Here is a 17,675-nt window from a genome sequence, read left to right as displayed (position 1 = left end):
TCTGACTTTTTTCCCCTCAGCAGGGGCACTAGACAGGGGTGTCCCCCTTTCCCCCCTTTTATTCGCTCTAGCAATCGAACCCCTTGCCCAAGCAATCAGACAAAACGATTTAATAAAAGGATATCGAAAAGGCACAGACCAATTTAAAATAAATTTATATGCTGACGACGCCCTACTCTTCATAACGGATCCCTTAATATCACTACCCAATCTTCTATCGGAATTGGACTACTTCCACAAACTCTCAGGTTTATCTATCAACATTAAAAAATGCTCAGCCTTACCAATCAACCACCCCCCAGACCTCCTCTCCCTCATGCAGAGGAGTTTTAACTTTACATGGTCTACCACCACACTTAAATATTTGGGGGTTGATATCACCCCCTCCCATAAATTGTTATATAACGCAAATTACCTCCCCCTCTTCTCTCATATAAAAACACTGCTTAAAAACTGGTCCTCCTACCATATCTCCTTCCTGGGGAGGATTTGTGCTGTCAAGATGACAATCCTGCCCAAACTACTCTTCTACTTCAGAGCTCTCCCCATTAACGTACCAAAAACCCGCATAGATACACTACAGAGAGAACTGAATAAATTCATCTGGATGAATAAAAAGCCAAGGTGTAGTTACACTCTTATGCATGAAGCTCAAATCAATGGTGGCCTGGGTCTCCCACACCTCTGGTATTATTTTTTGTCAGCTAGACTCACACATATTGCTCAATGGCACTCCTCGGATAGATCCATCCCATGGCTGAGGTTTGAATCTTCAGCCCTCTCCCCATATTCTTTAAGGAATCTGTTATGGTCCAATTCCAATAAATATTTTAATGTCTCAAAAAAAAATTTAATTGTTGCCCACTCTTTGCAACTATGGAATAGAATTAGAGAACCCCTCAACCTCTCTTCATTGATCCCCCCTCTGTCTTCATATATAGGGGACTATAGATTCCCCCCTGCGCATCTGGACAGCTCGGGGTTCCATGAATGGATACATAGAAATTTGACAGATCTTAATTCCATGCTCTTAGATAAGAAATTCTCTTCTTTTTCCTCACTACAATCGAGATTTAATCTCCCCAGCTCTGAGACTCCCCGCTACAATCTAATTAGAAATTTCTATGCTGAACACTATTCCCTCTCCATTACATCTCCCCGCACCATCTTTGAGGACATTTGCCTCAATTCATCCAGAGATCGGGGACTGATCTCCCGTATATATAAATTCTTAAACAACATGCATCAACCTGATAAAACCGCCCCCATGCTTAGCTGGGAAAGAGATTTGGTATGTACTCTACCTATAGAAACATGGCATAAAATGATTGACAACCTTCGTAAAAGCAATATGGCCACTAACTTCAGAGAGTCTCCACTGAAGCTCTTTACCAGATGGTATTTAACACCTACAAAAATTCACACTTTTTATCCCTCGTCCTCACCAATGTGCTTCAGAGGTTGTCCTGAGGAGGGCTCTTACATTCATATATTTTGGAGCTGTGACCTTCTGAAACCCATATGGCAGGCAGCTGTTAACAGGCTGGAATCCTCTTCAGGTTGTAATATCACTCTTTCACCCTTGACCTGCTTACTGTTCGCTGACTCCCCCAATGTCCCCCAACCTTGCAATAGATTGCTCCACTCTCTAATTGGATCAATCCAATGGATGATTGCTTGCAATTGGAAATCAGATAACCTGCCATGGCCCCAGGTCATGTCCAGAATGGATGCACTCAGTCTGTCTGAACGAATCCTTCATACTCTCTCGGACAGTATGCAAATATACAACGATAAATGGAAATATTGGTTGTTGCCCTAAGATGTTATATACCAGCTCATGATGCTGATTACCCATATTTTAACAACATATTTTATCTAATACTAAGGAGTATCCGGTCTCATCCCCCATTCTGAGATATACTGTTTGTCTCTGGACTGCTCTTTTATAATTGTATAACTCTTGCAATACACTTTTCACTTTTATCATTTATATATTGTAAGCAAAGTTACTCTGTCTTGTCATTATCTTCCAAATAAAGCTTTTGTAAACAAAAAAAAAATATATATATATATAAAAAAAAAAAAATTCCTCAGTTTTGGCCGATATGTATTCTACATATTTTTGTTAATAAAAATGCCATAAATCTATCCCCTATCCCCTGTAGACGCTATAACTTTTGCACAAACCAATCAATATACACTTATTGCTATTTGTTTTTTTAAACTAGTAATGGCGGTGATCTGTGATTTTTTATCGTGACTGCGACATTATGGCGGACGCATCGGATACACTTTTGACACTATTTTGGGACCATTGTCATTTATACAGTGATCAGTGCTATAAAAATGCACTGATTACTGTGTAAATGACACTGGCAGGGAAGGGGTTAAACACTAGGGGACGTTTAAGGGATTAAGTGTGTCCTAGGGAGTGATTCTAACTGTGGGGGGATGGGCTACCACTGACATGAGATCACTTCTCCCGATGACAGGGAGCAGTAGATCCCTGTCATGTCACTAGGCAGAACAGGGAAATGCTTTGTTTACATAGACACCTCCCCGTTCTGCCTCTCCATGTCACGATCGTGGGCCCACGGCGAACATCGAGTTTGCGGGGCCCGGTCAGAGTACGTGGCAGGCATGCCCGCTAGCAGGCAAATTAAAGGGGCCATACAGGTACCCCCATTTGCTCACTGCTGCCATTGTGCCAACGTATATCGTCCTGAAGTGGTCTGCAAGTGGTTAAAAAAACATTTCACCTTCTATTTGTTTTTAAAGCAGACCTTCAGTAATTTTTTCATCTTTCCATCCATTAAATCTATTGCCCTTACTGTGTTAACTTTGGATCCTAAAATATATTTACTGGCAAAAAAAAAAAAAAAAAAAAAAAGAAGATTATCTTATTTCTAACTTCCACACTCATTCGTGATGGCTCCTAGGATATAATCGTCAGGTATGCCAGAAGTCATCAGGGGGTGGAGAGAGAAGATAAGGGGGCGTGTGCATGGGCTTGCTCAGCGCTTACGGCGCATGTGCGCCTGTTCTTTTTTTATCGTAGTTTTAGCATCGCTATTCAGCCGCTAGCAAGGCGCTTTTAACTCCCGCTATTGGACAATTAAAGGGTTAATTGTGCCCGTGTAGCGCCGCTGCCAAAGCGATTTGCCAGTGTTGCCCTTTCATTTTTATGGGCAGGAGCAGTGTATACACCGCTCCTTCACCAGCCCAAAGATGCTGCTTGCAGGACTTTTTTTTTTTAACATCCTGCCAGCGCAGCGCCCCAGTGTGAAAGCCCTTTGGCTTTTAACCCAAAAGCGCCTGAAAAACACCTCAGGAAACAATAAGACCCCTGTCACACTTAGTTGGGAGTGCACAGCCAATGATATCATCATAGTGGGGTGTGGTTTAAGGTGTAAAGATTGGGCACCAGTCACTTTTTGTAAAAAATTAACACAAGAGATTTTATTTCACTTAACAGGAACAGTGGAAGAGGGGAGTAGGGTACAGGACACCCTTAGGCAAATGCAATAGCAATTAGGCAAACTCCACAGACAAGCTGAATGCAGTAATAGGTATATTGTAGCAACTGCCGTCTCCTATAGCAACAACTTATTTTACTGTAACCCACTGTAGATCTTCAAGCTCAACTCACACTATCCCACTGTAGATCCCCAAGCTCAGCTAGCCGTCTCTCACTAGACTTCTTGGATACTCAGCTACCTGCTGCATCCTTCAAGCTTCACCCACAGCTAACCGCTGTACTTATTTTCAAACTTTTCTTACAGCTACCCACCATACTCACAGCTACACGCTGTATTCCTGGATGAGTCTCCACTGAAGCTTTCCCACTTACTTCACTGTCCACAGCCACCGTCAGAACTTCAACCCTTCCAAACTTGCTTCTGGTAACAGGAGTAGTCCCTCTGGCAACTGCTTCTCCTTTACCTCCAGCAATGAACAGGCTCCCCTAAGGCTGAGCCTCTAACACACGTGGTTCTGCCCAAGGCTTCAGGCTTAACCTCTTCTGCTCCTCCTTTGCGGAACCTTGAACTACTGGATAGGCCTCATGTAGACCTAGCAGCCAGTAGGACTCCTGGATAGGCTTCAGGCCTAGCAGTCAAGAGCTGTTTGACACACATCCACCCAGGCCGCAGCCCTGGGCAGAAAGAACCCCAATGACCTGACTCGTCCCGAATAAATAGCATATCCTAGCGGGCAAAAAACTCCTGCTAATTGGCAACTTATTTACTCATCACCTGAATTCACCACAATCCATCATCCTAATGCCAAAAGCAACGGTGCCACCTATTGACAGAAGAGACAGAAATCAGTGGATCAAAGACTACCAATTAGCCAGGCTAGTTACCACCTAGCACAACTAGATTTATTAGCAGCCCTGTTTAGGGCCAGGGTGCTACAGAAGAAAGTCCGCATTCAGTCAATGAACCTCAAGATTGTAATGAGGTCATATCGCAATAACAATGTGCAAATATGCAGAGTAAATTATAACACACCAACAGGGTTCATGGTAGCCCGCTTTCTCAAGATAATATACAGCTGTTACCTTGAGAAATGGGTCCACAGTGGCCCCAAAACATTGGTGTGTTATGGTTTACACAACATAATTACACATAGTTCTAACAATAGGACCTCATTAAAATCTTGGCGTTTATTTGATGAATGCAGAGTGAAAACCTGACATTAGTTCTATCCTGTCTCCATTCTGTCTTATACAATATATGTTTTGGCTGGAAATAGTCCTGCTAAATCAAATACATTTATATGCATCCAAGTTTACAGTAATTTAAAACAAGATATACTGGAAATTAAGGATGCATCTCAATTAACGGTAGGACAAGGAAACTCCATTCCAGGTGAGCTGGGGAAGGGATTCCTTCCACAGGTGCAAGCCGTGGTATTTGATCACCTCTGCGGGTTTTGTTTTTTGTGCTATAAACAAAAAGACAGACAATTTTGAAAAAAACAATAGTTTTTATTTCTTTGCTATAATTATCCCCCCCCCCCCCAAAAAAAAAAGTCGTCATCAGTTTAGGCTAATATGTATTCTTCTACATATTTTTGGTAAAAAAAATAAAAAAAAAAGCAAGAAGCGTATATTAATTAGTGTGCGCAAAAGGTATAGCGTCTACAAAATAGAGTAGATTTATGGAAGTTTTATTATAGTTTTTTTTCACTAGCAATGGCGGTGATCAGTGATTTTTAGCTGGACTGCGACATTGCGGCAGACAGAACGGACACTTTTTTGGGACAAGTGACATTTATAGAGCGATCTGTGCAATAAAAATGCACTGAATACTGTATAAATGACACAGGCAGAGAAGGGGTTAACACTAGGGGTTATCAAGGGGTTACATGTGTTCCTTGGGAGGTGTTTCTAACTGGGGGGTAGGGGACTGACTGGGAGTAGAGAGATTGCTGATTCTATTCACTAGGAACAGACGATCACTCAGTACTTCCCTGTCAGAAAGGGGATCCGTTCGTTTACATTGACAGATCCCAATTCTGTCTCTCTGTGAAACGATTGCGTGTGGCCTGCAGACATTGCGGCCATCAGTCACGCACATCAGCGCCCCCACCAGACGCGTGCCGCTATAGCTACAAAACGGACCCACATACAGCTACAGCGATTCACGGGAACGAGTCGACCTGCCGCCGTATGACGGCGGCTGGTCGGCAACTGGTAAATGGTAACTCCACTTCCGTGAGGGGGAAAAAAAAAATTGTGAATAAAGAAAAAAATATAGCGTGTACAATTGCGATACAAGTCATATTGTAATTGAATGTTATAAAAAATGCCGTTCCTTTTAAATCTGCAGCTTCTGTAATTTTCGATAAATGCAAAGCAATATGACTACCTAGAGTTGTTCTGTACACAGAATGTGTACTGACCACTCCCCAGAAACAATCTCCTGCTTATGTGATTGGCTCACCAATTTTCCCAGAAATCTGCCCAAGATACAAGTCAGATTTCTGGCATCCCCGGCAACATAAATGTCATTTTGGTGAGATTTCCCAATAGGAACACATCTAAAAGGGATGCAGGCCAAGCAGCTTTCCTCATTAGTGCCCTTAAGTTGCCACAGCTGACTGATAATTATGAAACCACTCCCATTAGACCCACTCAGGTACAAAAACACAGGGATTTCAGAACAAAGGTAGGAATATGCAACACAGGTTGTTATAATCCTTGCAGTGTACAGTTTTTTTCCCCCTCAACAAAAGTGGAGTTACACTTTAAAAATACCTTTGTGAATACCTAGTGGAATTAAAATTTTTTGTTATTATAGTAACATCTTCTACAATTCACACTGAACTTCTAAGAACAAGGAAAAGCTTTTCACAGCTCTGTAGTCCACAAATATTTGTACCACGCTTGTTCATTTTGTTTCCCTCTTTGGAAAAGTCTTTGCAAGGTACATTCATTATAGATTTTTTTTTTTCATTTTCTTACTTTAGATGACCTATGGACCTTGAAATTGAAATTCAAGCATTTTATTGGAGCCATTAATCAATCAGGCTTATGTAAACTAAAACAGATTATTGGGCAAGTATCATTTTCACAGATACATAGAATTTTCTAGGGACTGTGATGGCTAGACAAGATTAAATAGGCTTTTAGTGTATTTTCGTTTTAAATGTTGCTGTGTGCAAAAAAATGTTGCAGGTGTTAAAAATATCAACATGGAATTTGTTTCTAAAGTCTAAAGTGTGTATAAAAGGACTAAAATGCGTATTCAAGGTTAACCATAACATTTTTCTTTTTTTTGTATAGTTTTCTCTTGTGATCTATGACAGATGCAATTCACACCAAGTGAAATTGACAATTCCTCACATTTAGCAACATCCGTTTGTCAATACGGCAAGATCCTCTTATGCGTAAATGTTACATTCCTTGCCCATTCCCTCAACCATTTTTTTGTAGAAATCAATATATAACATTTCTCTACATACATTACTTGCATTAATCAGGCCCTTTGAAATGACCTGAAATGCACAAAAACGATTTTTGTGAAATGTATAGATAAAATTATTTTCATTGCTCTGCATCACACAAATTACGCAGAAAAAGCATGCACGCCTAGTACATTACTGTGTGGACAGGACTATTCACTCCACTGAAAACACACATGTATAATTCAACCATGTTGCTATAATCACTTGCACCCTATAAAAAAGATGTCTAATACTTACCTTTGTGTAGTCAGTCAAATGTTCACTCTTGCTGGTATGTGACACTTTGTTGGACAGTTGCAACCTCAGTGCTGTATCCTATAGTGATTTTGTATCCAGTGGGAGGAACCACAGAGTGCAGCAAGAAATCAGATATCCAAAACAGAAGTGACACATACCAGTGACGCTGGTAGCTCTCTAGGAAAGTGAAGTCTTGGAATAGGGTCACTTCAAAAGTGGCCATTCACTAGTCATATGAAAGTTCTGCAATGCAATTTTAAGCTTGCACTTTCAATCCTAAAGAACACAAATCTTGTGTGTGTTTGCTAAAACATATTAGAATACATCCGTCATAAAATATGGGGGCTGTCATTGCTGACCACCTTCTGAAAATTCTAGTTGCCTGGCTGTTTTGTTCACCCTCTCATATTAATACTATGGGGTTTATTTACTAAAGCTAGAGAGGGCAACATTAGTCACAATTCTGCAGAGAAGCCAGGTTTTATTGCTAAAGCTTAAACACGCTAAGCTTAGAAGCCGATTGGTTTCTCTGCAAATTTGTGAATAATTTTGCCCTCTCTAGCTTTAGTAAATAAACCCCTATGAGTCACAGGCCTGAAACAATTAGATAAATCAAGAAACTTTATAATTACAGCATAACAGCAAGGCAAATATAAGTTTTGAGTAGAACTCAAAAGTGGCAGCTTCCATATTTTTTTTTATAAAAGTTAATCAATTCCTTCCCCATTGTGAGCCCTAAAGAAAGAGGGCTCTAATCATACCAAATGCATTAGTCATGTTTTGTGTCATCATACACCAAAAAAAAAAAGTCATGATCATTCTCCAGTTGGCCGGAGTTTGCAAAACATTTTAATATTCACAATCTACCTCCACATCCTTCAAACGCTTGAAGAGACGCATTCTGGGGACTCTTTACAAGTCCGGTCGCCACAGACCCAACTAGGGCTCGGTTCATGCTGGAACTGGCTGCAGACAGCACAGGAACACCGAGTCCTCATTGTCTGGTTTAGGGACAAATCAGGGGCAAATCTTTTCCTGAATTCGGCCTGAAACTGAGCCAAAGACGCACAGTGCAGTGCATTCCGCAGCCGTCCTGGAGATATGTAAACCGGCTCCATAAAGGGAAAGCCACATTCTCCTGCTATGCGTTGCATTGTAAATGCAATTCAATTATAGTAACACTTTGTACAGTGCTTCATGATACTCCTGAAGAAGTCATATTTGTGATGAAACATGTCCAGCGGAAACCACTGCACTTACGTCATGATTTTTTTTTTTACATAAGATCATTTTGGTCTGTGTATATGGTTATTTTGCACCTGATACATCCCCTTTCACACCTTCCTAAAATTATGATTTATTAATGGGATGTGGTGTGTTTGTTCTCAAAACTCCAGCCAATACCTTATATTAGGCTTTTTTGTTGTTTGGATAAGCAAACTGGCAGTAATTAGGACCAACTTAAAGTTGATGTATGATGGGGGGGGGGGGGAGTAAAGGTGTTGTGTGGTTATGACTTTAATATGTTTGAACCTCACATTTACATCATTGGTTGCTAGGACAAAGGCTGCTTGAGCCCTAGAAACCAACTACACTGAGCTGACCATGAGTATAGCCTGAGGGACAACACACAAAAAATAGTTCAACATCTGGTCCACTTTGCCTGTGATTAACTGCAGTTGGCAGTGGGTGGGCCCAAAGCAGCTATTCAGTCCAATAGCACCTTTGGAATCCGCCTACTGCTATCCATTGTCGGCCACAGGCCGATGGACATGGTAGGGAATTAATCTCAGTTTCCCATCAGTCTCCACTCACCCGACCTCATGACCACTTGGTCTGTTAGGTGAACGGAGTCTAACGGGGAACTTTGAGACTAGTCCCTCATCGGGTCCACCTTTCTTGTGACTGACAGCAGATTTGCAGCAGAAATTAAAAGCCTATGGAATTAAATAGTAGCTATTGAAAGTAAGGCAGACCGGATGGGGAACTAATGTTTCATATTCCCATCGCACACGTTCCTGGTATAAGCTCTCAGAAATGGGGTGCTGTGGCAACAACCATCTGTATACTGGTTCAAGTCACAAGGTAGATATTTGCCAGCACACCAAGGATCTAGCTTCTGATGGGGAACTAGTCTCAGAGTTCCTCATCAGACTCTGCCCACCACAGTAAAAATAAAAAAAACACTCAGCTTCCAGAAGAGCCACCAATAACTATCACCTAGTCCCAGGATTACTGCCCACTGGAGTTGTTCAGGGCAGTCTGTCGTGCTTAGCCTTAAAAACAGTCAGGCCTATGGTAATGCTAGACTCAAAAGTACACAGAGGAAAGTTTTCTGCTTCAAGCAGAACTAAATACATTGATTTAAAGGTTTACCAAAAAACAGTTATCATTTATGGCATGCTTTGATTGTAATTGTCACCGTTACTTGTACTTTCAACAGAACAGTCAACCCATCAAATGGCTGGGGTCATAGCTGATCACATGTACAGCATCATGGCAACTGCAGATCAATACAGAGGCCAAGAGGGCAGCGTCCTTGGCTTTAAAGGATAGGAGGGTTTAGTTTGACTTTAATAGTAGTAATAGAAAGCATTTTGTAGCATTGTGACATTCTTAGGCAGGATTTCTACTTTTAAATGTCTGACTGGTTCAAAAGGATTTAAATATTTAGTGTCCATTGCAGGAACAAATACGATTGTGCAATGAACATAGCTGATTTTGCTTGCTTTCAGACATAAACAAGAACATGGTGGTGGATGGATGATGTCAGGGTGTCAGTAACGATATAAAAGTAATGAATGATGAACTGTGAGGCATCTGACAGTGAACATCTAAAAAGGCAAACATTGAGTGCTGGTAGGATTTAATTCAGATGTTTAAATAGTGCCCCCACTCATCACAAGACTGACAGAAAAACCTGGGGGTGACTCGTTCAGAAATGTGTCAGAATCATGTGTTGTCAAAAATGGGATATAACACTTGTTTAATATTGTAACAAAGTGTTACCTGTTAATCTGTTCTTAAAATGAGCTCATTTAAATGAGCTATTAATAATCCAAAAAAGAAACTAAATATAAATGGTGCTTTCATTAACTGGCAATTCATCATATATTTCAGATAGTATTACATTATTCATTCATTTAAAAGGCTTTTACTTGTTGCAACTGTTGCAATGTAGAATACAGGCCAGTCAGAGGGTCACAATACTCTAATGCCGCGTACACAAGATTGGTTAAACCGATGAGAATGGTCTGATGGACCGTTTTCATCTGTCAAAACTGATCGTGTGTGGGCGCCACCGGTTAGTTAACCATCGGTTAAAAATAAGGCAACTGGTTTTAAAATTAACCGATGGATTCCTAACTGATAGGACAAAACCGATCGTTAGTAGGCACGACCATCGGTTAAAAATCCACGCTTGCTCAGAATCAAGTCTACGTATGCTTGGAAGCATTGAACTTCGTTGTTTTTTTTTTAAGCACGTCGTTGTGTTTTACGTCACCGCGTTCTGACACGATCGGTTTTATAACTGATGGTGTGTAGGCGCGACGGACCATCAGTCAGCTTCATCGGTTAACCAATGAAAACGATCCATCGGTCTGTTCTCATCGGATGGACTGATCGTGTGTATCAGGTATACATTTTATTTATAATCACCAGGTAACAATGATTTTGATTAACAACCTTCATTCCCTCGAGAATCAGGTATATAAATTGTGAGGATTTTAACAAATAATACTGATCTACTTTCATCTGCCTTTCAATGCACTCTCTGAAATCTTTAAGAATTAATTGTATATTATACGCACATCATCAGTATTGGTGTTGTAATAGAACTCCACTTACTTTCTTCAGACAGTAAAGCATATAGCTCACCTATTGCAAAACGCAATCATTTAAAATGCACATTTATAATGCATTTGCATCAAGTCTGCAAAGCATTGCAACCGTGCACAGTGCGTCACAGGTGCAATTCACAGGCACAGGTGAAACTAAGAAAAATAAATACATGGTGCTTTCATAAAAGGGGTGATCAATCATACATTTCAAACAGTGTTACATTATTAATTCACAAGCCTTTTACTTGTTGCAGCTGCTGTAATGCACAGTAAGAGGTTTACTACCTGGGTTTCATTGGGGAGGGCAGGGGCTACACAAAGTGAAATTGGCTTAGAAATTAGCAGGGTTATTAGAATAAGTGGAGGTTATTTGAACATAGATTCACTATATGACAGGACAGAGCTAAACTTTTAACAGTAAAAGCAAATAATGGCTAGCTGTATGGACCATTTTTAAAATAACATTAATTTACAGAATGGCATAAGTAGCATTTCTGTATATTTTATAAATCATACCTAAAAGTATTTTTTTTTTGTTTTTAAAGTATTGAAACTGGTGGTCATAATATAGGTACTGCTACATTTATTCTCAAGAGCCCTGAATGCTGGGGTGCTCATTTTTGTAAATCCCAACTTCAGCCTCAGCTAAAAGTCATTGACGTTGCCTGCTTTTCACCATTGGATATTGAATGTCATGGGCTGACTCACTGATCAGCAGCAAAGTGTGGGTGATAGGAGGGGTGGGTTAAAGTGTGGACATACTTGTTGAAATGAGTAATAGCATAACTTAGCACGCCAGGTTTTAAGGTAATCAGGAAACAATATTTAGGTAAGTACCCCTTTAGTTGTGTGTATTTCATACCCACTGTCCGTTGAAATACTTAATATGAGCAACAATCGTACTTTACATAAGGTATAAAAGTACTGTCGTCGTCTCAAAATCCTCTTTTGTAGTTTTCCATGATTCGGCCTAAACAAAGCATGCAGATCAGACAATGGAGAGTCAATCTAAAGGACCAGTTGAAGTACTTACTGTACCATCTTGATGACACATTAGGCATATAAATATTTATTCTTTTTAATGCATACATATACCAGAAAACCATTTTAATGCTCCTTTAAGGGCAAACTGTGTTTACTTGCAGAAATGAACTAATAGATGCACCTGTTGCCAGTGCTGTATAAACTGTATGAAGAGATGTGTTCTAGCATCAATACTACCAAACAGGGTTGAGCGCTGTTCAGCCATTTACGAGGCCTTGTATTTTATGCATGAATACAAGGCTTCCTGTGATTGACTGAGGTAGAAAGGAGGGCAGATGGTGTCACAATATCGAACTGTTCTCATTTGCATTTGTTCACTGTGGCTTGCCAATAAATACGACAATGTTTTAAAGAGCAACGATCGGAGTGCGGATCATCTTTTCTTCATTGTGTCACAATATCTACCTTAGCCTATCAGAGGAAGCCTTGTATGCAATGATAAAATACAGGGCATCCCGTGAATGGCTGAGCACTGCGCAACCCAAGAAATCCCAATACCAGTACATAGTGCTATATACTGTATGTATGTAGCTTATATGGTGTGGACAGCAGGCACACCTGTTAGCTTCATTTTGCATAAAGAAGCCCTGGTCCTCCTCTTCTGGTATCCCCACTGCTGCTCCTGGCTACTCCTTCCTTGGTGCTGGCTCAATCCTGAGCGGGGTTCTGTGCATTCATTGCATACTGGCATACAACAAATATAGCATTTCATAACAAGAACATCATACCATCAGTCAGACATGGTGGGGGTAGCCTGATGTTCTGGGGCTGCTTTGCAACTTACCATAATTGATGGAACCATGAATTCTGAGCTCTACCAGAAAATCCTAAATTAGAATGTCCAGCCATTAGTTTGTGATCTCAAGCTTAAGTGTTTCAGATCATTGTCCTGCTGCATAATGTCCACCTCCAAATGGCTCAAACAAAGCAAAATGTCGATTTTGGAGTGGCCAAGTCAAAGCCTGGACTTAAATCGAATTGAGATGCTGTATTATGACCTTACACAGGCCATTCATGCTGATAAACCCTCCAATGTGGCTGAATTAAAACAATTATACAAAGAAGAGTGGGCCAAAATTGCTCAACAGCAATGTGAAAGACTCCTTGCCAGTTATTGCAAATGCTTGATAGCAGTTGTTGCCGCCAAGGGTGGCACAACCAGTTATTAGGTTTAGGGGGCACTTAAATTACTTTTTCACATAAAGCCAGGCAAGTTTGGACAACTTCTTTGCCTTAATAAATGAAACCATCATTGAAAAACTGAATTTCTGTAATTACTTGGGTTATCTGTGTAATAAAAATTTGTTTGATGATCTGAATTCTTTTGAAATGTTTATATTGACCTTATAATAATAACTTACACGACTTGGTTAGGACACATAATTACCTTGAGCATATTTACATTGTTAATTGGTATGCAGTTGTAACAGTGCTCAATGCTTTTACATTCATTGACATATCTGGATATAAGAGAGAAGACCAGCAATGTGGGAAAGGACTTACTTTCAACTTTCTTCATAAGTCAAGAAGTGAAAATTTACCATACTAAGCATTTCAGTCCATCCAAAATTTGGTAACTTTTGTAATTGCACTCAGCTTGTAGTATTATACATCTCACTAAACACTTCAATTTACTAGCATTTTTGAAAGTTACAGTAGTTGGCACCGTATCCTACATATCAATTACTGTAAATATGAATATATTGGAATATACAGTATGTGCCAATGGTTTCCTAATTGAGATACTGTTGCTATTCCTAATGTATGTGGCAATTGTTAGTTCCTAGCTACTGTTCTAGATAAACATGGCAATAAAATTACTCTTAAATAACTAACTCACTTAAAAAGTTAAAGGGTAACTCCACTTTCATGGGAAAAAATTGTGGATAAAAAAATATAGCATATACAATTGCTGCACAAGTCATTGTAATTTAATGTTATTCAAAATAACTTTTCCTTTTTAATCTGCAGTGCTGAAATGTGATGTAAAATTAAATGCAATATGGCTGCCTGGAGGCATTCTGTATGATATTGGTGTAGGGAACACCTCCCAGAAATGTTATTTCAGGTTTGTGTGATTGGTTTAAAGATAAATGCATTGTTCAAGCCTAATTTTCCAAGAAGTCGGTATTAAGTCAGATTATACACACTACAGTTTTTTGTGAAATACTCCCAAAGGGTTGATCACTTAGAAAGGGATTCAGACCCTGCAATTTTCCTCAGTAGAACACTGCAAGTATAGCAGCTGACTGATAATGAAAAAGTCACTACCATTCAGATTAATTTTGCACATTTACACAAAGCGCTTTTTTTATTCAGAGCAGAAACTGCTAGGAACCTGCAACAAAGTGTGCCAAGGACCTTGCAATATACATTGATCACCTGGAAAGAATTTTTCTGGCAACAAAAGTGGAGTTACTCTTTCAAAATGTACTCTTTAACCACTTCAATAAAAGGGGACTTAAATCCCTTTCCTGCCCAAGAAATTTCAGCTTTCAGCACTGTCACACTTTGAATGACAATTGCATGGTCATGCTACACTGTAACCATGTGATATTTGTATAATTTTCTTCACACAAATAGGCGGTATTTTTAAATCCCTCCTAGGTTTATTATCCCCCCCCCAAAAAAAAAAAATGTTGAAAACAAAATAGTTTCTTAGCTTCTGTCAGAAATTTTGCAAATAAGTAATTTTTTTCCTTCACTAATGTGCGTTGAGGTGGCACTTATGGGCACTGATTAGGTGGCACTGATGAGGAAGCGCGAATATGCTGCACTTATGGGCACTGGTGAGCACAGATAGGTGGCACTGGTGGGCACAGATAGGCGGCATGGATAGGCAGCACTGATGGGCACCAGTGATGAGCATTGATGGGCAGAATTGATGGACAGCACTAATAGCCAGCACTGACTGGCATCACTTGTGGGCACTGGTTGCTGGCATTTTGGGCACTGGTTGGCACTGATTGCTGGCAGTGGTGGGTATTAATTGCTGGCACTTAATTGTAATCAGGACACTACCTAGCTGTCCCTTGTAAGGAGATGCCGCTGATCCATGGGCGTACCAAGGGGTAGGCGAGACTGGTGCCCGCCAGGGGCGCAGGTCGAGATGGGGCACAAATTGGCAGTGTTCTACACCCTCCACCGCCCTTTCACCCACTTCCAGCCCCGCACAGATCTGCACCGCAGCATGTGTACTCCCTCCTCCTCCCCCGAGGCCCAGCACACCCCCGTCGCCTCTTTGAGGCGGCCGCGTCTTGTGGTTTGGCAGCGCTAGTAGTGGGCGGGGCCTTGCCTCATGCTGCAACCCGATTGGCCCGGCTCTTCGCGTTCTCCCGGCACAGGCCTGCTCCACCCCTGGCCCTTGTGCAGCGTGCCCGGATCCGGGGAGAGAAGAAGAAGAAGAGGTGGGGGGAGATGGTGGAGCGGAGGGTGTCTCGTGGTGGTAGTATTACTTTGGGGCCTGACGACCTACGGGGCGGCCTGCTGCACACACACGCTGGACCTGCTGAAGGTGAGGAGAGCCGGGCTGTGTGTGCGGTATGGAGGGAGGAGGAGGAGATGTCCTACAACATGTGTATGTCTGTGTGCAGCGCAGTGGTCAGTGTGTAGTGTAGTGTGCAGTGTAGTGGTCAGTGTGTAGTGTGCAGCGTAGTGGTCAGTGTGTAGTGTATAGTGTAGTGGTCAGTGTGTAGTGGTCAGTGTGGTGTGCAGGGGGTTAGTGTAGTGGCCAATGTAGGAATTGGGTAGGTCAGTTTAGGAATTGGGTAGGTCAGTACTATTTTAGGAAGTGAAGGGACCACTACACTATACACTGCTGTGACGTTAGGTAGGTCACAACTGAACTGACAATTGTATTTGAATTTACACTTTTGTGACAGTGAGACTCTGGTATAAACATCAAATGTAAAAAAACACATGTAATGATGCATAAACTAATGTACATTTAGGTTCGGTTCACATATATGCGATGTCCGATATTGCATGTGATTTGCACCACACTGCAGTGCAAATCACATGCGATGTATGTGCGATGCAAATTCAGCCATACATATTCTATGGCTGAATTCACATCGCATTGGGACCAAAGTTGGGGTTGAGGGCGCTGATGTAGATTCTCACCAAGGGCGCCGGAGACCCTAGGTACGCCTCTGTGCTGATTGGCTCTCCTCTCACTCCGTCAGTGTGAGGCTAGGAGAGCCGATTACCGGCATCTCCGTGTTTACATGTGAATGGCTGTGACCAATCACAGCCAGTCACATGTAAAGAGCCGCGGCTCTTTACACAGATCGGGATCGGGGTCGAGCCGTGTCCTAGCAATACGGCGGGCGCGGGAGAGCAGTCGCTTTGGGTGGCCGTCCACCCAGAATGAGTCATTTGACGGTGGGCGGACGGCAAGTGGTTAAAATGTATGTATAGCAAAACTTTATTTTTTATTTTTGGATAGACTGGAGATAGGTTAGTACCACTATCAAATATTTATTGCAGTCTATGACCCTATTGGTGAATGCATGATTTCTATTTGCTCTGGTGACCATGGTCATGGACACAAAGTGAGGCCTATTAGTGCACTTGCGACAGAAGCAATTGCGTACTGTCCGTGATACTTTTTTTAATTTGCAAACTTACCATTTTTCAGGACAAGCTTTTATGGCATGTCCCCTTCTTCAAGGTTCAAGGAGTACTGCTTGAGCCTTAAATAAGGGGACATACCCTGAAAGCTTCTCTTGAAATATTGTATGTTAGTGCGAATAAAATAAAGCATTACGGACAGTACTCAACTGCTACAGAAAGTGATGAAAAAAAGGTCAAAAGATTTACAGTTTATAACCCTAAAACAAAAGGGAGTAAATCTTATGACGACACATGTTTCTGTAACAACTAAGGTGGTAATTCCCTTCACTGACTAGAGAACTCCTTTCACTTCCTGCGGCATTGCATTTCTGGGTCAGGAAAAGAAGGAATATCTTATTAAGGGAACGTAGACAAAAATAACCAAAAAACGAATGGAGGGTTTCCCTTCACCAACCTATCCAAAACAGAATTTTTTTTTCACTTTACATACATTTTAATATAGGTTTACTGTTTACCTTTCGTTTTTTTGGGGGGTTTTTAAAAGCTGAAGATAACACATTCTCGGATCCTAATGCTATGTAATCAATGTCCCAAAAAGTCACCTAACCTGAATCTGTTGGTCTGAGACACAACCTACAATCTTTACCGCACACAAATGTTACAATTTTGTTATTAACGTTCTCTTGTTCTGCAACTGTGAAAGCAGGCCTTGTGGGCCGAAGACCAGAATGTTATTGCATGTTCTCCTTGCTCTGTTCAATGTCAATAAACATATTGAAAGTAAAAGTGGAAGATAACTAAATTCTCCATTTTAAAGAAATATTTTTCTGACAATTTTTCCCAGTTGGAGTTGGCGCTTACCACTATATATAATTTACCCAGTTGCCCTAAAAGGCCCCTGAAATACCACATGTCCCGTGACATAGCCTATATTAGATTTTCACACTATCCCTTTTAAAAGGTGACTTTCTTTTTCCTTTATCAAACCACAAAAATGTCTTA

At 41.0% G+C, this 17,675-nt stretch overlaps 1 protein-coding gene across 1 annotated transcript in view; it reads left to right on the top strand.

Annotated features, from left to right (window-relative positions):
- Window positions 1-17,675, top strand: part of B3GAT2 (beta-1,3-glucuronyltransferase 2) — a 204,845-nt gene that overhangs the window by 183,800 nt on the left and 3,370 nt on the right.

This window comes from Rana temporaria, chromosome 4 (assembly GCF_905171775.1).
Source record: "Rana temporaria chromosome 4, aRanTem1.1, whole genome shotgun sequence".
NCBI lineage: Eukaryota > Metazoa > Chordata > Amphibia > Anura > Ranidae > Rana > Rana temporaria.
Note: the sequence above shows the minus strand (reverse complement) of the source record. Positions and strands in the feature narration are given on the sequence as shown.